Here is a 14,954-nt window from a genome sequence, read left to right as displayed (position 1 = left end):
GGTATTGATGAGTATAGAGAAAATGAACTTATATCCCAAAGCTTTTATTCAATGACAAAAAAGAAGTTATTTTATCAACCTGTGCAATAGAGCATTAAATCTGAAAAAAAAAATAGCAGGATAGCAATTTGGTTGAGGACAATTGTAACTGAATTTCACTGAAAAAGAAGAGAATGAGTTGAGTAACAATTATACACATGTCTTATATGTGTTGTAATCATAGATTCAGAATTATAACCATATATCACAACAGAATATTAATAATAATAAAAATAGATGCAAAACTATATCCTATTATTAATAATAATAAAAATATATGCAAAACTATTTATCCTAAATAACAAGGACATTATATAACAATCATAATAATAATAAAAATAAAATGAAATCAGAATTTTAACGCAGGTGACTTGAAAATCACTCTAAGGTGCTTTCCCTTCTCTCCTCTTCCACTTATACATCATTTTTCAGATAGGCCTGAAATGTTCATCCTTTTATCTCTATATAACAGGTGTTGTAGTTAGTCATAAGTAGTAGTGTCCATAGTAGTATTATAAGTAGAAATACATGGGGTTTGTTTTCTCTAGTCTTTTAACCGTTTTGCTTTAGTATGAAGAAAAAAATCAAAAAGGTATCCACATCAAAGAAGAGCAATTGGTTTGAAATGTTAGCTCCCCTGTAGTGTATGGTATAATGAAGTCTTCCCATTCTTTTTCCTTTGCTCTCCTGACATGCTAAGGTACCTCGGAAATCGCCAGTTGGATGGTCAGCAGGTCAGGTCCATGGGCCAAGGCCAGGATGTGATTTTGCCTTTGCTGCTGAACTTCCTTTTCTGAGCACATACTCTCTCAGGGAGACTGTCCGTCTCAATAGCAGTTAATTTGTTTTTATCTCTCAATTAGCATTTTCACAGAATGTTTGCCATGCTCAAATTGCTGAGTTCTCCTCCTTGCATATGCTCCAGTCCCCTGGATTGCTTAGTGACATCTGTTTGCCAGCATTATTGGAGAAAATTATAAATCTCATCTTTTGAACCTAAACAAATATGCTCAGATATTTTTTCAGAGTGAAGCCCCAAATGAGACATGTCATTTTGGACATTTTACTATATCAAACTGCATGCTAACTTTTAGAGAATATGTCTTTGTAGAACTGTGTCTTCTTAGCAAGCAAAGTGTAATTTCTGCAATACTTATAAAATATTTAAAATATTCTCTTAAGCACAATTAAAATAAAGTGATGTGTTTATTATGCCATAAGGCCTGGAGCTGAGAATCAAGAAGCTATGTAAGTTTTTTTTAGTCATCTCCTCCTCCTCCTCCTTCTCCTCCTCTTCCTCCTCCTTCTCCTCTTCCTCCTCCTTTTTCCTCTTCCTCTTCTTCTTCCTCTTCCTCTTCTTCCACTCTCTTCCTCTTCCTCCACTCTCTTCCCTTCCCCCTAATCTACAAAGTTTCCTTCTCTCCCCCTCTTTTATCCTGCTTCCTGGAAGCAGTCCATAACCCTCTGTTGTTTTAAAAGTATATTAACTACTACTCTACTAGCTGGATCTCCTTGAAAGGCTAGGTTCTTGGTAGCACAACTGTATCTTCTACATGATTCTGAATGGGTCACATCTCTGATCCTTGGTCCTACTACTCTTTAGAACATGCCTTTGCACTATAATGGAACATTTCTCCCTTCCTCGCATTTTGGGGCAAAAAGCTTTCCCACAATGCCCAATCATTTGGTTGAACTTAGTGGACAAACATGCTACATTTTCAGTGGACATTAGGTACTTTCTTTTATTTCATCTATTCTCTCCAGTAACTTTGCTATGTCAAAATACTGAATTAAGACCCATGCCTTAGAAAAGAGGCAGCTAAATGGCACAGTGGATAGAGTGCTGCCTCTGGAGTCAGAGGATTTGAATTCAAGTCTGACTTCACATACTTAACCCTTACCAGATATATGATCCTGGACAAGTCACTTAATTCCGATAGCCTTACCAACAAACAAGGAGGCACTTTGTTCAATAATTATATTTAAAATGTTTAAATATATAGAAATACACATGTGGTGTTCCCCATGGAATAGTAATCACCTCTACTACATACCTGGCAAGTGGACATCTCTCCTCTGTTTGACAGAGAGGGCTTGACATCTGCATGAATAGGGGGAAGTCCCTATGCCAATAAAGTCACAAATATCTGCAGCCTTGAATCATAATTATGATGATCAGGTACCAAAACCACATGAGCATATCTTGTTCATTAGTTTTCAGTTACATCTGAACCCCATTTGGGTTTAACTCCATTTGTGACCCCATTTAGGATTAACTTGACAAAGATCCTGGAATGGTTTGCCATTCCCTTCTCCAGCTCATTTTACACATGGGGAAACTGAGGCAAACAGGTTGAAGTGACTTGTCCAGGGTCACACAGCTTCTGTAAGGCCAGATTTGGACTCAGGAAGATGAGTCTTCATGACTCCAGTCCAGCCACTCTATCCACTGCTCCATGTAGCTATACGTGAGTAGATAGTAATGTCTATATATATATATATATATATATATTTCAGCCTTATCATAAAGAAACGATATATTGAAACCTTCGTGGTCCAACACCAGAATCACCCATATAACCACTCTTTTGTCTATTTGTAAGACCAGTTCTGCTGGGTGATACAAAAGGCATTTTAAAATTCTTTGTTTGGGACTATATTATTTTCTTAGGTTTTTCTGTTTGGCACATGGAGAAAAATAGTACTTGGCTTCTCGGCAAGGCAGTAGAGAGCCCAGTGAGAGGTTGAACAGATTTTGTTTCAATTTCATCCTCTGCTATTTTTGCGAAGTGTCCATATTCTTCAAGCAAGCACATTGTCATTATTTGGAAGATAAAAAACAAAATAGAAACCAGTCACCATCCATTCCCAGGGACAAAATGTATTTGATTTTCTAATACACCTCTACAAAAGTAATGTGCCTTCTCCTTCATTTGCTGCTTGTTGACTGAATCACTGATTCTTAGCTGAGATGCATTTACTTTAAAAAAGATTGACTCACCTGAGTGGTGAAAATGGGAACCATTTGCTGTTTTATTTTAAAAGAACTCCTTTATTGGGGAACAGGTAAGTTGCATGCTGTGGGGGAAATGTGACTGCTGTTTTTAAGTGCGGTCAAAATAAATGGAAATAAATGAGCAATATATATAAATACACACACACATATTTGTTTTCGGGCACATTCAAGGTTAATACAATGCAATTTGATTTTTCTCTCTTCAAAGGATTCTGATGAAATAATTAACTTTCTGTGACTAATTAGCTTTTCACAGAATATTAAAATATTCAAATTAAAATGTTCATTCTCTCTTTTTGGCTTAAGTAAGGAATTATGATGTAAATATTTTTGAATTCAGTTTTGCCCGTGATATAGTCTTCCTGCTTTGTATGCATTTCTCATTGAGAATTTTTTTTTCTGTATCTTTCCTAGAATTGGTAAATCATTGAAAAGCTCATTCCAGGTCCTTTCATAAAACACTGAATCATTTTCACTGGATGTATGTGAGGAGCATCTCTGTTCTACTCATGTTCTTTTCCTTTTCTTCGTTCTCCAGCAGCAGGCACTAACTGCATGCTCTGCCATCTTTTAGAAGCATATTGTAGTATCATTTTTACATTATTGTCTCTTGACAGCATCGTACTGTAAAGTTTTTTTTTAAAATTCTGACTTTTGTCCTTCAGCTCACGCACAGCTCTGCCTCCTGGGTGGTCTGCACAGCAGTCATGCAGGGTTTGGGAACCTGCTGTTCTTTCATAGTTATCTTTTAACCAGACTTATGGTATTAAAAACTGAATAATAGTGCTGAGGTAGGCCTTACATAAGTCCCCAGATATATCTGCCACAACCTATTTATCCCAGCAAAGAGGCCGTATTGGTTTACGATGTCTAACTATATTTGGGATTTTGGACTGGGCACTAGTCTAGTGAAGTTTCCCAGGTCTTTTGAACAGCTTTTTGAGTTTTAATATTTATATGCTATTTAAATATAAAAAAACAAGAACTAAGTTTGTGTGCTTATGTGGATATTAATGTCTGATTTCCAAAATGTTAGCTAGACTGTGAATTATACCCCCCACCTTCCTATTCTAAAATATTTCACAAAGTATAATACCATGAAATATATGGAGAGAGAACGAAAGTAGGGGAAAAGGAAAGAAAGGTGTTTTGTGAATGGAAAATATTATCTATTCCTCTCAGGCCATATGATTACATGTTTCTAGTAGGGACCTATGTGACAATTCAAATCTCTAAATTTATTATTAAATTTTGGGAAGAAGCTGCTCTATCATGTCTTTTTTTTTGAGACAATAGTAACTTAGGGCACATGTGTACACACACATACACGTATGTACACATGCAGTTTATTCTCTTATACCATGGGCTCCAGGGTTAGATTCAGCTAGGATTTTTTTTTTTTGCATCATCCCATTCCAAGGATGAGAAGCTAATTTTAAAGCTGTAGGGATGTGAGTCCATGCAGAGAACCACGAGGAAGCCCAAACAGCTGCAGACACTCATCAAGAGCAAAGAGAAGGCCCCAGGAAGGTGAAGGTCAGCTTTCTCTGTTTCTGACCCACTAGAAGAAAGCCTCTGGATTCTGAGCCACTTTTGCTTAAACACTGGGTCACCAAAATCACAAAAAAAGTACTCTCGTATGCGTAAAATGTTTTGTTAAGAAAGAATTAAGGAATCTTTGATGATAATAGCACTTGGGTTGTTAAAAAATAATTCAGTGGCTAAACTGACTGGATTTCATGAGATTTCTGTTCTGTTCCTTTGTGTAATCAAAGCTGAAAAATATCCTCTTAGAGGATGTGTGTGGTAAGGAATGTGGGAAGGAACAAAGGCCAGTCAGTAGTAGCCTCCCCCACTCCTTTTTTCTTAATCATAGCTCTCTTATGATATTGAGAAGCAATGATGATAGCTTTTCTAGCCATATTTTTTTCTGCAAAATTTAAGGAAAGTTCAAACAATAGGAGTGGGGGGAAATGATGATCTAATGAAGGTCCTTTGTGCTGACCAGTCAGTCCTATCTCTGCTTTTTCTCAAGTTGGCAGTCTATAGTCTTCACCCTGCTGTTTTCTAGAAGGGGATTTCTTACATCCTCTGACTCGATGTCTAGCAAGTCCAGACAAAGTAACATCGATATACCGAGCTTTGGTCAATCATGATAACCTTGCAGTATTGCAATGTGTAACTTTTACTGTTGATTCTTTTTTCTTTTTCTTTTTTTTATGTTTCCAGCCTTTGTCTCAGCTTTAACCTTTAAAGCGGTCTTCTCCAGTCTATCTTCTTCATAATTCTCTTAAATTCACATAGGGAATTTGGTCCTGAGATTTATTCTATTAAAAGATACTATTAGAGACTTCACAGATAGAAGAGAGTTTCATCTGAATCTGGAAAAGGGTTTCCCTCAAAACAGTGAAATATATGAAATGCCAATAACAACCACCAAGAACAGAAGATGCCCTGGGCTGATTGGACTGTCAGCAGAACTGGAAGAAAAATAAAACCCAAACCTGAAACTGAAGTCAGAAATCTAATTTTTAAACTTCATAGCTTTTCTCCATCCCTTCTCAATGTAGCAAATAAGATGAATGAATTCTTAAATCAGCTGAAATATATTCATTCTTCCTTTGCTTCAGGACTACTACTCAGATAACTTGTCTCTTAAATAGCCTCCCCTGGAAAGAAGCAGTTTTTGCTGTCTCCTTTTATTCCTTCTTTCCTTCTCTTAATCATTCTCTCTGGAAATATCACTGGACTATAAAATGGCCATTCTGATGTTATGGACATATCAAAGAGAAAAGAGCTTTGGGAGAAAAAAAGGCCAGGATTTAAATTATTCATACAGCTTCTCTCTTCTCCAGTTTCCCTTTCTTGCTCAGTGAATGGTGTGTCTTATGTGAGTGGAGGTGTGGGGTTCCACTCTAGTGATGCCGTCCTAGAGGAACTGTTTCTCATCCTTTTGACCATAACATGCTGTTTTTTTTTTCTTCCAGCAATAGTTGCAGATAATAATGTTACAAATGTTCTCTGGGTTCTCATCAATCCATCCAACACATGAAAATAGATTTAATTCTTTTTCTTCAGCATAATCATGCCTTAAACAAAACAGTTAAATTATTTTTTTTTTGCTTAAACAAAAATAAATGGAAATTCTGTCAATTTTTATAAGTATCCTTTACATGCATTTTGTAACCTTTATTAAAGAAGCAAAATAAATAAATTGGTCAGCAAGTTCCTAGCTAGTCCTTTGCTTTGAAATCCAAATCCACATTTTTCAACTCTTGCAATATTAAAAGATACAGAGTAAATAATCTTGCCTTTATCCAAAGTGAACATTCTACTTTTCTTTTATTTTAGATTTAAGAGGGATGCTAAAAGTTCAAAGATCCTAGTTAGAAGCAAGAAATTGAAAAAGAACTGAGAGTTTTCTTATACTATATTTTTTGGTCTCTGATTATTGTGATAAAATCTTAAACTGAATGTGTTTATTTTGCAGATATTTGTGAATGCAATGACTTGGAAGTGATCTCTGTGTATATATCAGCTCTAAAGTGTGGAGTCCTATCAGTACAAATCTAGTTGGTTGTATGTGGGAAAGAATAAGTTTGTTTTCTTTCAGCATCTATATTAAGAGCTCTCAAAGTTTTTCAGGTTAGGTTTCAAGATTATTCATTTCTTAATGAATTACTTGGAATGAGTTGTTGCTTTAGTATCTTGGGTATAATCCAAACCCATCCTCCTCAAATGTATATGATTTAAACATTTAAAGTCTCAGAAGCCATGCTTTTATGCCTCCGTACATGTGTGTTGAAATTTGTCAGCATTAATGATATATTTCATCCCGAACAGAGCACTAACATACAGTAGTGACTTTTAGATATAGGGACTTCCCTTGAATGTGCTTTGGAAGGAAATGCCATGACAGTAGGTGGAGTATTACATTTTGTAAGTTAAAGGTTTCAATGATCAACAGGAAGCCCATATTTTTAAATCCATAGCCTAATTTTGAGTTGCATTAATTCATTGGTCCTATGTACTCTTACCTTTGCCTGTTTCCCAGACAATTAGGGTCATTTCTCAGGCAGAACCAACTTGTTCAGAGTCTTTCTTTTAGGCTTTTGTCTCACATAAAAGGATACTGAACACCCTGTTGTTTACAAATTGAGGTCATATGCCCGAGTGAACAACGTGTGTTTTGGCTTCCATTGCTTTGATTTCTCTCACTGCTTCTTTTGGATAATTTTGTATCATGGACACCTTCTCATATTAGTGGCCTGAACTTCTGTTATCAGCATGCCTATTGGATGGGATCTCATAACGTCATTAACTGAGATCAGAAGAATGAGAAATCTATTTTTGACAGACCAAGAAGAGAAATATCCAGGGTGTGTGTGTGTGTGTGTGTGTGTGTGTGTGTTTACCATTATGTTTCAGGTTATATTATACCAATCATTTTGGCTTACCACCTAGACTCTATGGAATTTCCCAAGAAGCTAGTATGATCTTTATTTTTTTTTCTTTTTGAGGATGATGTTTGACACTGGCAATAATATATTAAAGGTGAAAAGATTCCCATAGAAACCATGGGAATTATAAAAAGCCTTAAGTGACACTAAGATTCACTATCATTTTGTATATATGTGCTAGTAAAAGTGGGAAAACTCTAACTAGAAATATAGTAATGTTTGTTATTAAGTTTTTTCCTTAGTGACTACCAAATTGTTTGTTTTTAAAAGTAATTTGTGATAATTTCTCTGTAAAATAAATAATTCCCTAAATAATTGAACTGAAACAATTAACTTTTTTCCTCTGGGAGACTTATCCTGTTATGCGTTAATAATTAAGGAATTCATTAAATAATATGGATTAAGTTGGTCCCAATTTTCTATAGCCATTCTAAAATTGAAAGACTCTAGATATCTTTGTTCCCTTCAATTGGTATATTTAGTTATCATCTTTGATAACTAGACTGAATGAAGCTAGTTTGTTTTACTAACTGAAATAAGTTTTTGATGTCTTATTCTTCTTGACCTTGTTTGGTATTTTCTTGGCAGAGTTACTGGAGTGATTGGCCATTTCCTTCTCTAGTTCATTTTACAGATGAGGAAAATGAGACAAACTGGGTTAAGCGACTTGCCTAGGGTGTCTGAGGTGAGATTTGAATTTAGGAGGATGAATCTTTTGGATTCCAGGCTGATTCCAAATCTATTCATTGTGCCACCACTGTTCTGAAGTAAAGTATACATAAGAGTTAATTGAACTAAAAATGTCAAAAGTCAAATTCTCAAATGTCACAGTTTCAGGAGTTCCTTCCAGGGATGTAATTGGCTCTACATATCCCCTTCTAAGCAACTCTTGCTGTGTCCTCCCAAAGATCAAGACAGAACCTAAAGCCAATTTGCTGGAAATCATGCTGCCATATTATATCAGTAAGATGAGAAAATTGATATGTAATATAATCATATAGAAATATATTTGATTGCATGGTAAGGCTGCGTACTTTTTATCTATCCATGTGTTGGTTTATTTTGTAAACATACTACTCTCTCAATATTAAGCTTTAAACTTTTATGTGTTATTCTTTTAAATTAAGGTGATCATTTAAGACAAAATTATTCTGCTTCTAAAAGTGATAGGTATTACTACATTCCAAATATAAGAAAACCAGTACATTCAAAAGTAAAAATCAAATATTAATTTTTATAATGCAATACTAAAATACATTTATTAAATATTTTGTAGTTAAAAATTTAAAGATAAGCTTATTCCAGCTATCCATTAAATTTTTTCTTAAATGTCTCTAAGGAATGTTTCCATTGTAACTTTAAACCCAGAGTCGGACTAATATATGAGATATAACTATATGAGATATCTATCTATCTATTTATCTATCTATATGTATGTATTAACACATGTAGATACATGACCTATATCTTTTATATGGAATTTTAAATTTTATACAGTTAAATAATTTTCTGCCAACATGATTTTCTTAGAGAGAAATCTGCTATTTCTATGTTATGAAATGTCTCTAAATACTGGACTTGTGTATATTACTGTAATTTGACCTTATTCTTTAACCTGTGAACCCCAATTTCCTAGAGTGTCCTGCTTAAATAAATTTTACTGACCATAAAGATTTTTATAGTCAGTGACATTAGCAATCATTGATAAGGTAACTATTTTGCTTTCTTTTCTAGTAAAGCCAATGTTTAGTTCATTTGCTGCCAGTGTGGGTAACTAAGAACATACAAGGAAAGGCCTGAAGGACAGGAGCCAAGAAAGAAAAAATCAGACTATTTGGCTTTTCAATGGGAATGATAGAGAAACGAGAAAGAGAGAGAAAGAAAGAGAGAGAGAGAGACAGAGAGAAACAGAGAGAGAGAGAGAGAGAGAGAGAGAGAGAGAGAAACAGAGACACAGAGAGATAAAAATGTAACAAGGGAGAAAAGAAATAGAATGTGATGGAAGGTGGGTGGTAGAAAATGATGGACAGAGAGTAACAATGGAGAAGAAGATGGAACTTCAAGGTTGCCTTTTGCATATGTAAGATTTTCTTGAGACATTTATACCCTAGAACAAAAAGACTATGGCATTTTATAGACCATGAATATAAAAACATGCTGATTTTAGCATTATTTAAATGCCTTTAGATTATTTCCATTTGATAAATCAATTTAGATTATTTTCATTTGATAAATTAATTATAATTTGTTCACAAATTGAATTATATCAAATAAATTGTACAGAGACCCTCCCCCACCCCTTCCCGAGTTCTTAATTGCAACCGATATAGAAACAGTTTCTCTCCCAGGCTGGAAAGCCACAATTGTTTCCATGATCTCGAAAATGTCATCTGAGTATTTCTGCAAGTGATCCCCAGGGGCTGGGCAGGACCATGGACATCTCCCACTGAACAACTGGAGCAAGCTGGGGAGAACAGCAGCAAGAACTCGGCTCTGGAGGTGGCCAGGAGAAGCATAACCTTTAGAGAGAGAACCCTTCCAGTGGGCTGAAGCTAAGCTACTCGTTCAGTACAACTGTCACATCTGCTTTCAGTCTCCGTGCCAAAGGGTCAGAGCTCAATCATAATCCTGTTGCACCCCCTGCTGGTTAAAAGCCTGTGCTCGTTTTGTTACTTTACACTGAGATAAACATTGCAGTCATTTCACACTTCTTTTAACATTCTATATGGATTTAATTATCATTTGTTTGGACTTCAATTGTTAGAGAATATAGACAGTTTATTACAGATGTTCTCATGCTTGCATTTTTTTTTGGCGTTTCCACTTACTTCTCCCCTTTCCCCAAAGCTTCAGTGGTTCCATTGCCATCAGTCCTCCATCCCTCTTTTGCTCACATTTTTGATGAGAGAGGATAAGAAATTAAAAGCCCACTCTCACCGAAGAATGAACAAACAACCACTGCGGCTTCTTACGGTAAAGACTACAGGTAGGAGGGCTAAGTGTGTTTGTTATCTGACTGTCTGTCAGCAGTCCCTCCATCATCATCGCTAACACAAAGGGATGCCAGCTAACTTCCAAGTAATACCCCTTTTATTTTTATTTTAAATTCCAATAAAATTTCAGGGGTCTCGTTTGAGGCAGTATTGTTTGTGGAATATGACATCTCTCTCTCTGACTTTCTGTCTTAATGCCTTGTCATCGTTCTTGATGTCTGCCTGTCAGCACAGCAAGAGGGATTTTTTCATGTCTGAATAGTCACCTTAATGATAGCAGATGGAAACACCACAGGGGGTCCAAGCCCATCACACTGTCATTGTCGTACACTGCCCTGACCTGCTTCCACTCCTCTATTTTTTTGTCCCTTTTTAAAGGAGAAATGGATGGTAATTGAAAAGGATCTTAAGCAAGATTTATGAAGCTATAGACAACATGATTCCCCACTATCTCTCTATGTTTTCGCAAATAAAGTCTTAACCTTTTAAGCACCAATGACAGGACAACTCAAGATAAATGGGTAAAAAGCTTGTAAACCTCATCCTTCCAAAGTTAGCATCCCCCCCTCCCCAAAGATGGTCTTGCATTAGCTCATAATAATTACTGGCTCCAGCTGAGGACTGTGTAAGTTTTTAGGTTGGTAAATTCCTGCATAAAAATTATCAAAGTCTCAGAGCTGAGACAGTAGTAATACTGAACCATTGCTCATGACCCAAGGTATTGTGATCATGGGGAATAGTTTGAGTTTTCTGCATATTTTGACAGGACACATCTAGATGAACTCTGGAACTGGTTGTTAGGAAATTTAAACATACTTTTATGTCTATTAAAATTTTTTTCTTTTAGTCCATATTATTTGCCTTTGTAGAACACAGCAGAAGGAAATAGTTTATATGTGTGGCACTGATATACATAGAAGAGGAGAACATATTAACTTTAGCAAAGGTAGTGTTTATCAATTCCAGAAGTCATTTTTTGCAAATCTCCCAGCCTTTCTATCTTTTTATATGTAATACCAATGAAAAATCTCCAGTATAGCATCATTTATGCAGAAGAGCACAGGTATCTTTGGAAAACAAAAATGAATCCATACAGTTTTGCCTAAACATATTCCATGATGATATTCAAAGCCTCCATGTACCTCCAAATAAGAGTACTTGATTGAACTTGGCTCTGTGTAGTTTCCAGAATTAAAGGTACTCTAGATCCTTAAGGAATTGTAACCAGGCAACCTTTGAAAAATAATTTAACCACATTGTGACTAGATTTGTTTTTATACTGATGAAGCCATAATGAGTTTGAAAGTGAAAGGAATCCTTGAATAATTTACCGAGCACTTTCTGTAGTCAATTAGAAAGAAATTATTCTGCATAAAAAGGGAATAATTTAATAAAATCAATGTCATTATTGTTCCTTCTTAATATCATGTCAAAGTGAAAGGGATGATTGAATTAAATTGATCTTCTTGATGATGTTTGCCATAATACTGTATCTTAATAAGATCAAACACTTGTTCTTAGCTAATTGGATCACTTTTGTGTAATAACTAGGAAGATGCCAAATAGCTAGCATTTTCCAAAACTGACTGGATTAAGGAACTAGGGTGTTGCAGTTAGCTACATTGCTTCATATTTGTTTATTTTTCGTACTGATAGTTTTTTAGTTTTATAAATAATGAATACTGCTCCATGAGCCTATTTATAATATTTCACCATGGTAAATACTTATAAGTGTAAATGTGCTTATTTAGTTTTGCTCTATTTGCAGTTTTCTTCTAAAAATATATTGAAGAAATATGTGAATTACTATGTAATTTTGTACCTATAAGGAACAGTTTTTTAATGAGTTTATTCATTATTTTTTAATCATTGACTATAATATGTGGAAATAACATGTTGATATGAAGTCTATAGTGGTCATATATCTTGGTTCCATCAGATGATGATCCAAAGAATCAAGAATCAATCTCTCTCTCTCTCTCTCTCTCTCTCTCTCTCTCTTCTTTTCTCTTTTTGTATATGCATATTCATATATCCATCTATTTATATTTCATTAATCCTCTAATGTTGAAATAAGTTAATAAGTTAATTTCTACATTTAATTTTTTTTATCTCCCACCTTTTGACAAAATAACATAGAAGATTCATTGACTGTTCTCTGAGATAAAACAAAAATGACTAGTTTCTTTCCATTTGATTTTTTTCCTTAGCATTTCATTAACTTCTAGAATCCTCAAAAGGGAACTCCTCTCCCTTTAAGTCCTTGAATGTTTTACCATTAGTAAATGGTAGCTGCCAAATCAGCCTACATTTTAGTGGACAATAAATCTGTTGTTTATCACCATGTTTTACTGTGTTTTTCATTATCAGTCCCAACATATACATAGGGACCTTACAAACAAAAATAGATGTAAAATATGAAAAGGTATTTGAAAGATGGCACATATTTCTTAGCTGAATATTTGGGTTCTGGGTAGATTACAATTTAGATCATTAAATCATTTCTTTCAGAAGCTATTCATTTCTATTTGTCTCTGGGTTATGCAGACATTAATACTGTTTATTTTAACTGAGAGAATAATGATGTATACTTTTTATCTCTGTTATTCTTGAGACAAGTGACCTTGCTTAAGATCATAATATTAATGTCTCTTTCTCCTCATCTTTTTCTCTCTGTCTCTCCCTTCCTCTTTTCTTACCTCTCTCTGCCTCTGTCTCCCTTTCTGTCTGTGTATGTGTCTGTTTCTTTCTCTCCTCTCTCTATATGTATATGTGTATATATACATACATATACACAATAAAGCCAAATGAAAAAGTAATAATAAAGTAGTTACAAAACAAATTTATGAGGAAGAAAGCACCCTAGTAGTTCCAGGAAAGGCTTCATGGAATAGTACTTGAGCTGAGTCTTAAAGGAAGATGAGGACTCTGTGAGGTGGAGGTGAGGAGGGAGTATCATGTTCCACATATCAGGAACAGCCAGTACAAAGACTTTGGGATGGAAGGTGAACTAATGCCAGGGAGAGAGGATCAGTTTAGTTGGAGTGAGAGTATGAGAAGGGAAGTAATACATAACAAGTCTGAAAAGATAGATTGGCTCCATGGTGAATTTAAAAGCCAGATAGAGGAAATGACATTTTACATTATGGGTAATAAGGGGGCCATTAAAATTTATTGAATAGGCAAGTGACATGATCACATTTATACTTAGGGAAAGTCATTTGGGCAGCTGAATGCAGGACGGATTGAGGTGGCGAGAAATTTGAGGCAAGAAAATAATTAGGGGTCTTGTAACAATTCTGGCAAAAGCTCTTCTCATGAGCTGTCCTAGATATTCATTTAGAATAGTAAGTTATTTTTTGATCCAGAGAACCCCACAGAATCATGCAAGCTAAGGGGATAAAATCTTTGGTCCATCAAGGACATTGCATGTCTGAAAAGCTACCAAGTATTTCAAAAATATCATATTGAAAAAACAATGTTCCCTTCAGTCAATATAATGGTGGCGTTGGTGGGTGTGTCCAGAATAAGCAATAATGTTGAACACAGGGTCGGTGGGTCCCAAAGAGTACTGAGTTCTTGCTGCATATGCTTAAATATGTAGAGAGTGACATGGAACTGAAGGATTTGGATGTGGTCATTGAACATATTCAGATTAGCAAGGTTCCCAAAATGTGATGGTGTACTTACAGGTCTCAAAGTCGAATGAACCCATGCATGAGTTTTCCTTGTCATGATGAGATGATACTTATTGAAAAGGAACAAATTGTTCCTAAACTAGAAGAGAAGCTCAGTTAAAAGAAAAAGATAGAAGAAAAACACCATTCCTGAAGTCAGGAGGACCTGAGTTCAAATCTGATCTCAGAAACTCAATGCCTCCTAACTGTGTGACCCTGGGCAGATCACTTAACCCTTAACAATTGCCTCAGCAAAAGAACACAAAAACAAACAAAAAAAGAAAATTGAAAAAGATATCCCAAAAGAAACTGAAGAAACAAAAGCTTATGGCACAGTGCAAATGAAAGTGACATGAAAAAATTCTGGCAGGAAGTGGTAAGGACCTGAATTAAGGTAATAGTTGTGTGAGTAAAGAGAAAAGAGGCTGGAGATAAAGAAATATAGAGGGAGAAATGGCAAGATTTCACAACTATTTAATATGGGAGATGAAAAATGAGGCGATGAAGATGTCAAAGGTCTGAATCAGGAGGACTGAATGGAAAGCAGGACCTTAGGCAGAAAGAAGGAAGTTTGGAAGACCGTCCCTATATATGGTTAAAGAGGGTTGAAGAAATAGGTCATGAGCTTGATAGAATCATTTATTTTTAAAAATTGACTTCAAAGTATGATGGACTACTAGCAAACAAAGCTTTTATCTTTTGCATTTGTGCACTTTCAAGAATTGTACAAGCATGTTATGGAAATAACATAACATCCTCTATTTTTTCT

General features: G+C 35.3%; 1 pseudogene; it reads left to right on the top strand.

Moving 5' to 3' along the window:
- Positions 1 to 4,514: 4,514 nt before the first annotated feature.
- On the top strand, positions 4,515 to 14,530 carry LOC116420073 (annotated as a pseudogene).
- Positions 14,531 to 14,954: the final 424 nt, after the last annotated feature.

The sequence above is a fragment of the Sarcophilus harrisii genome, chromosome 6 (genome assembly GCF_902635505.1).
Source record: "Sarcophilus harrisii chromosome 6, mSarHar1.11, whole genome shotgun sequence".
Taxonomy (NCBI): domain Eukaryota; kingdom Metazoa; phylum Chordata; class Mammalia; order Dasyuromorphia; family Dasyuridae; genus Sarcophilus; species Sarcophilus harrisii.
This window is presented reverse-complemented; position numbering and strand designations above follow the sequence as displayed.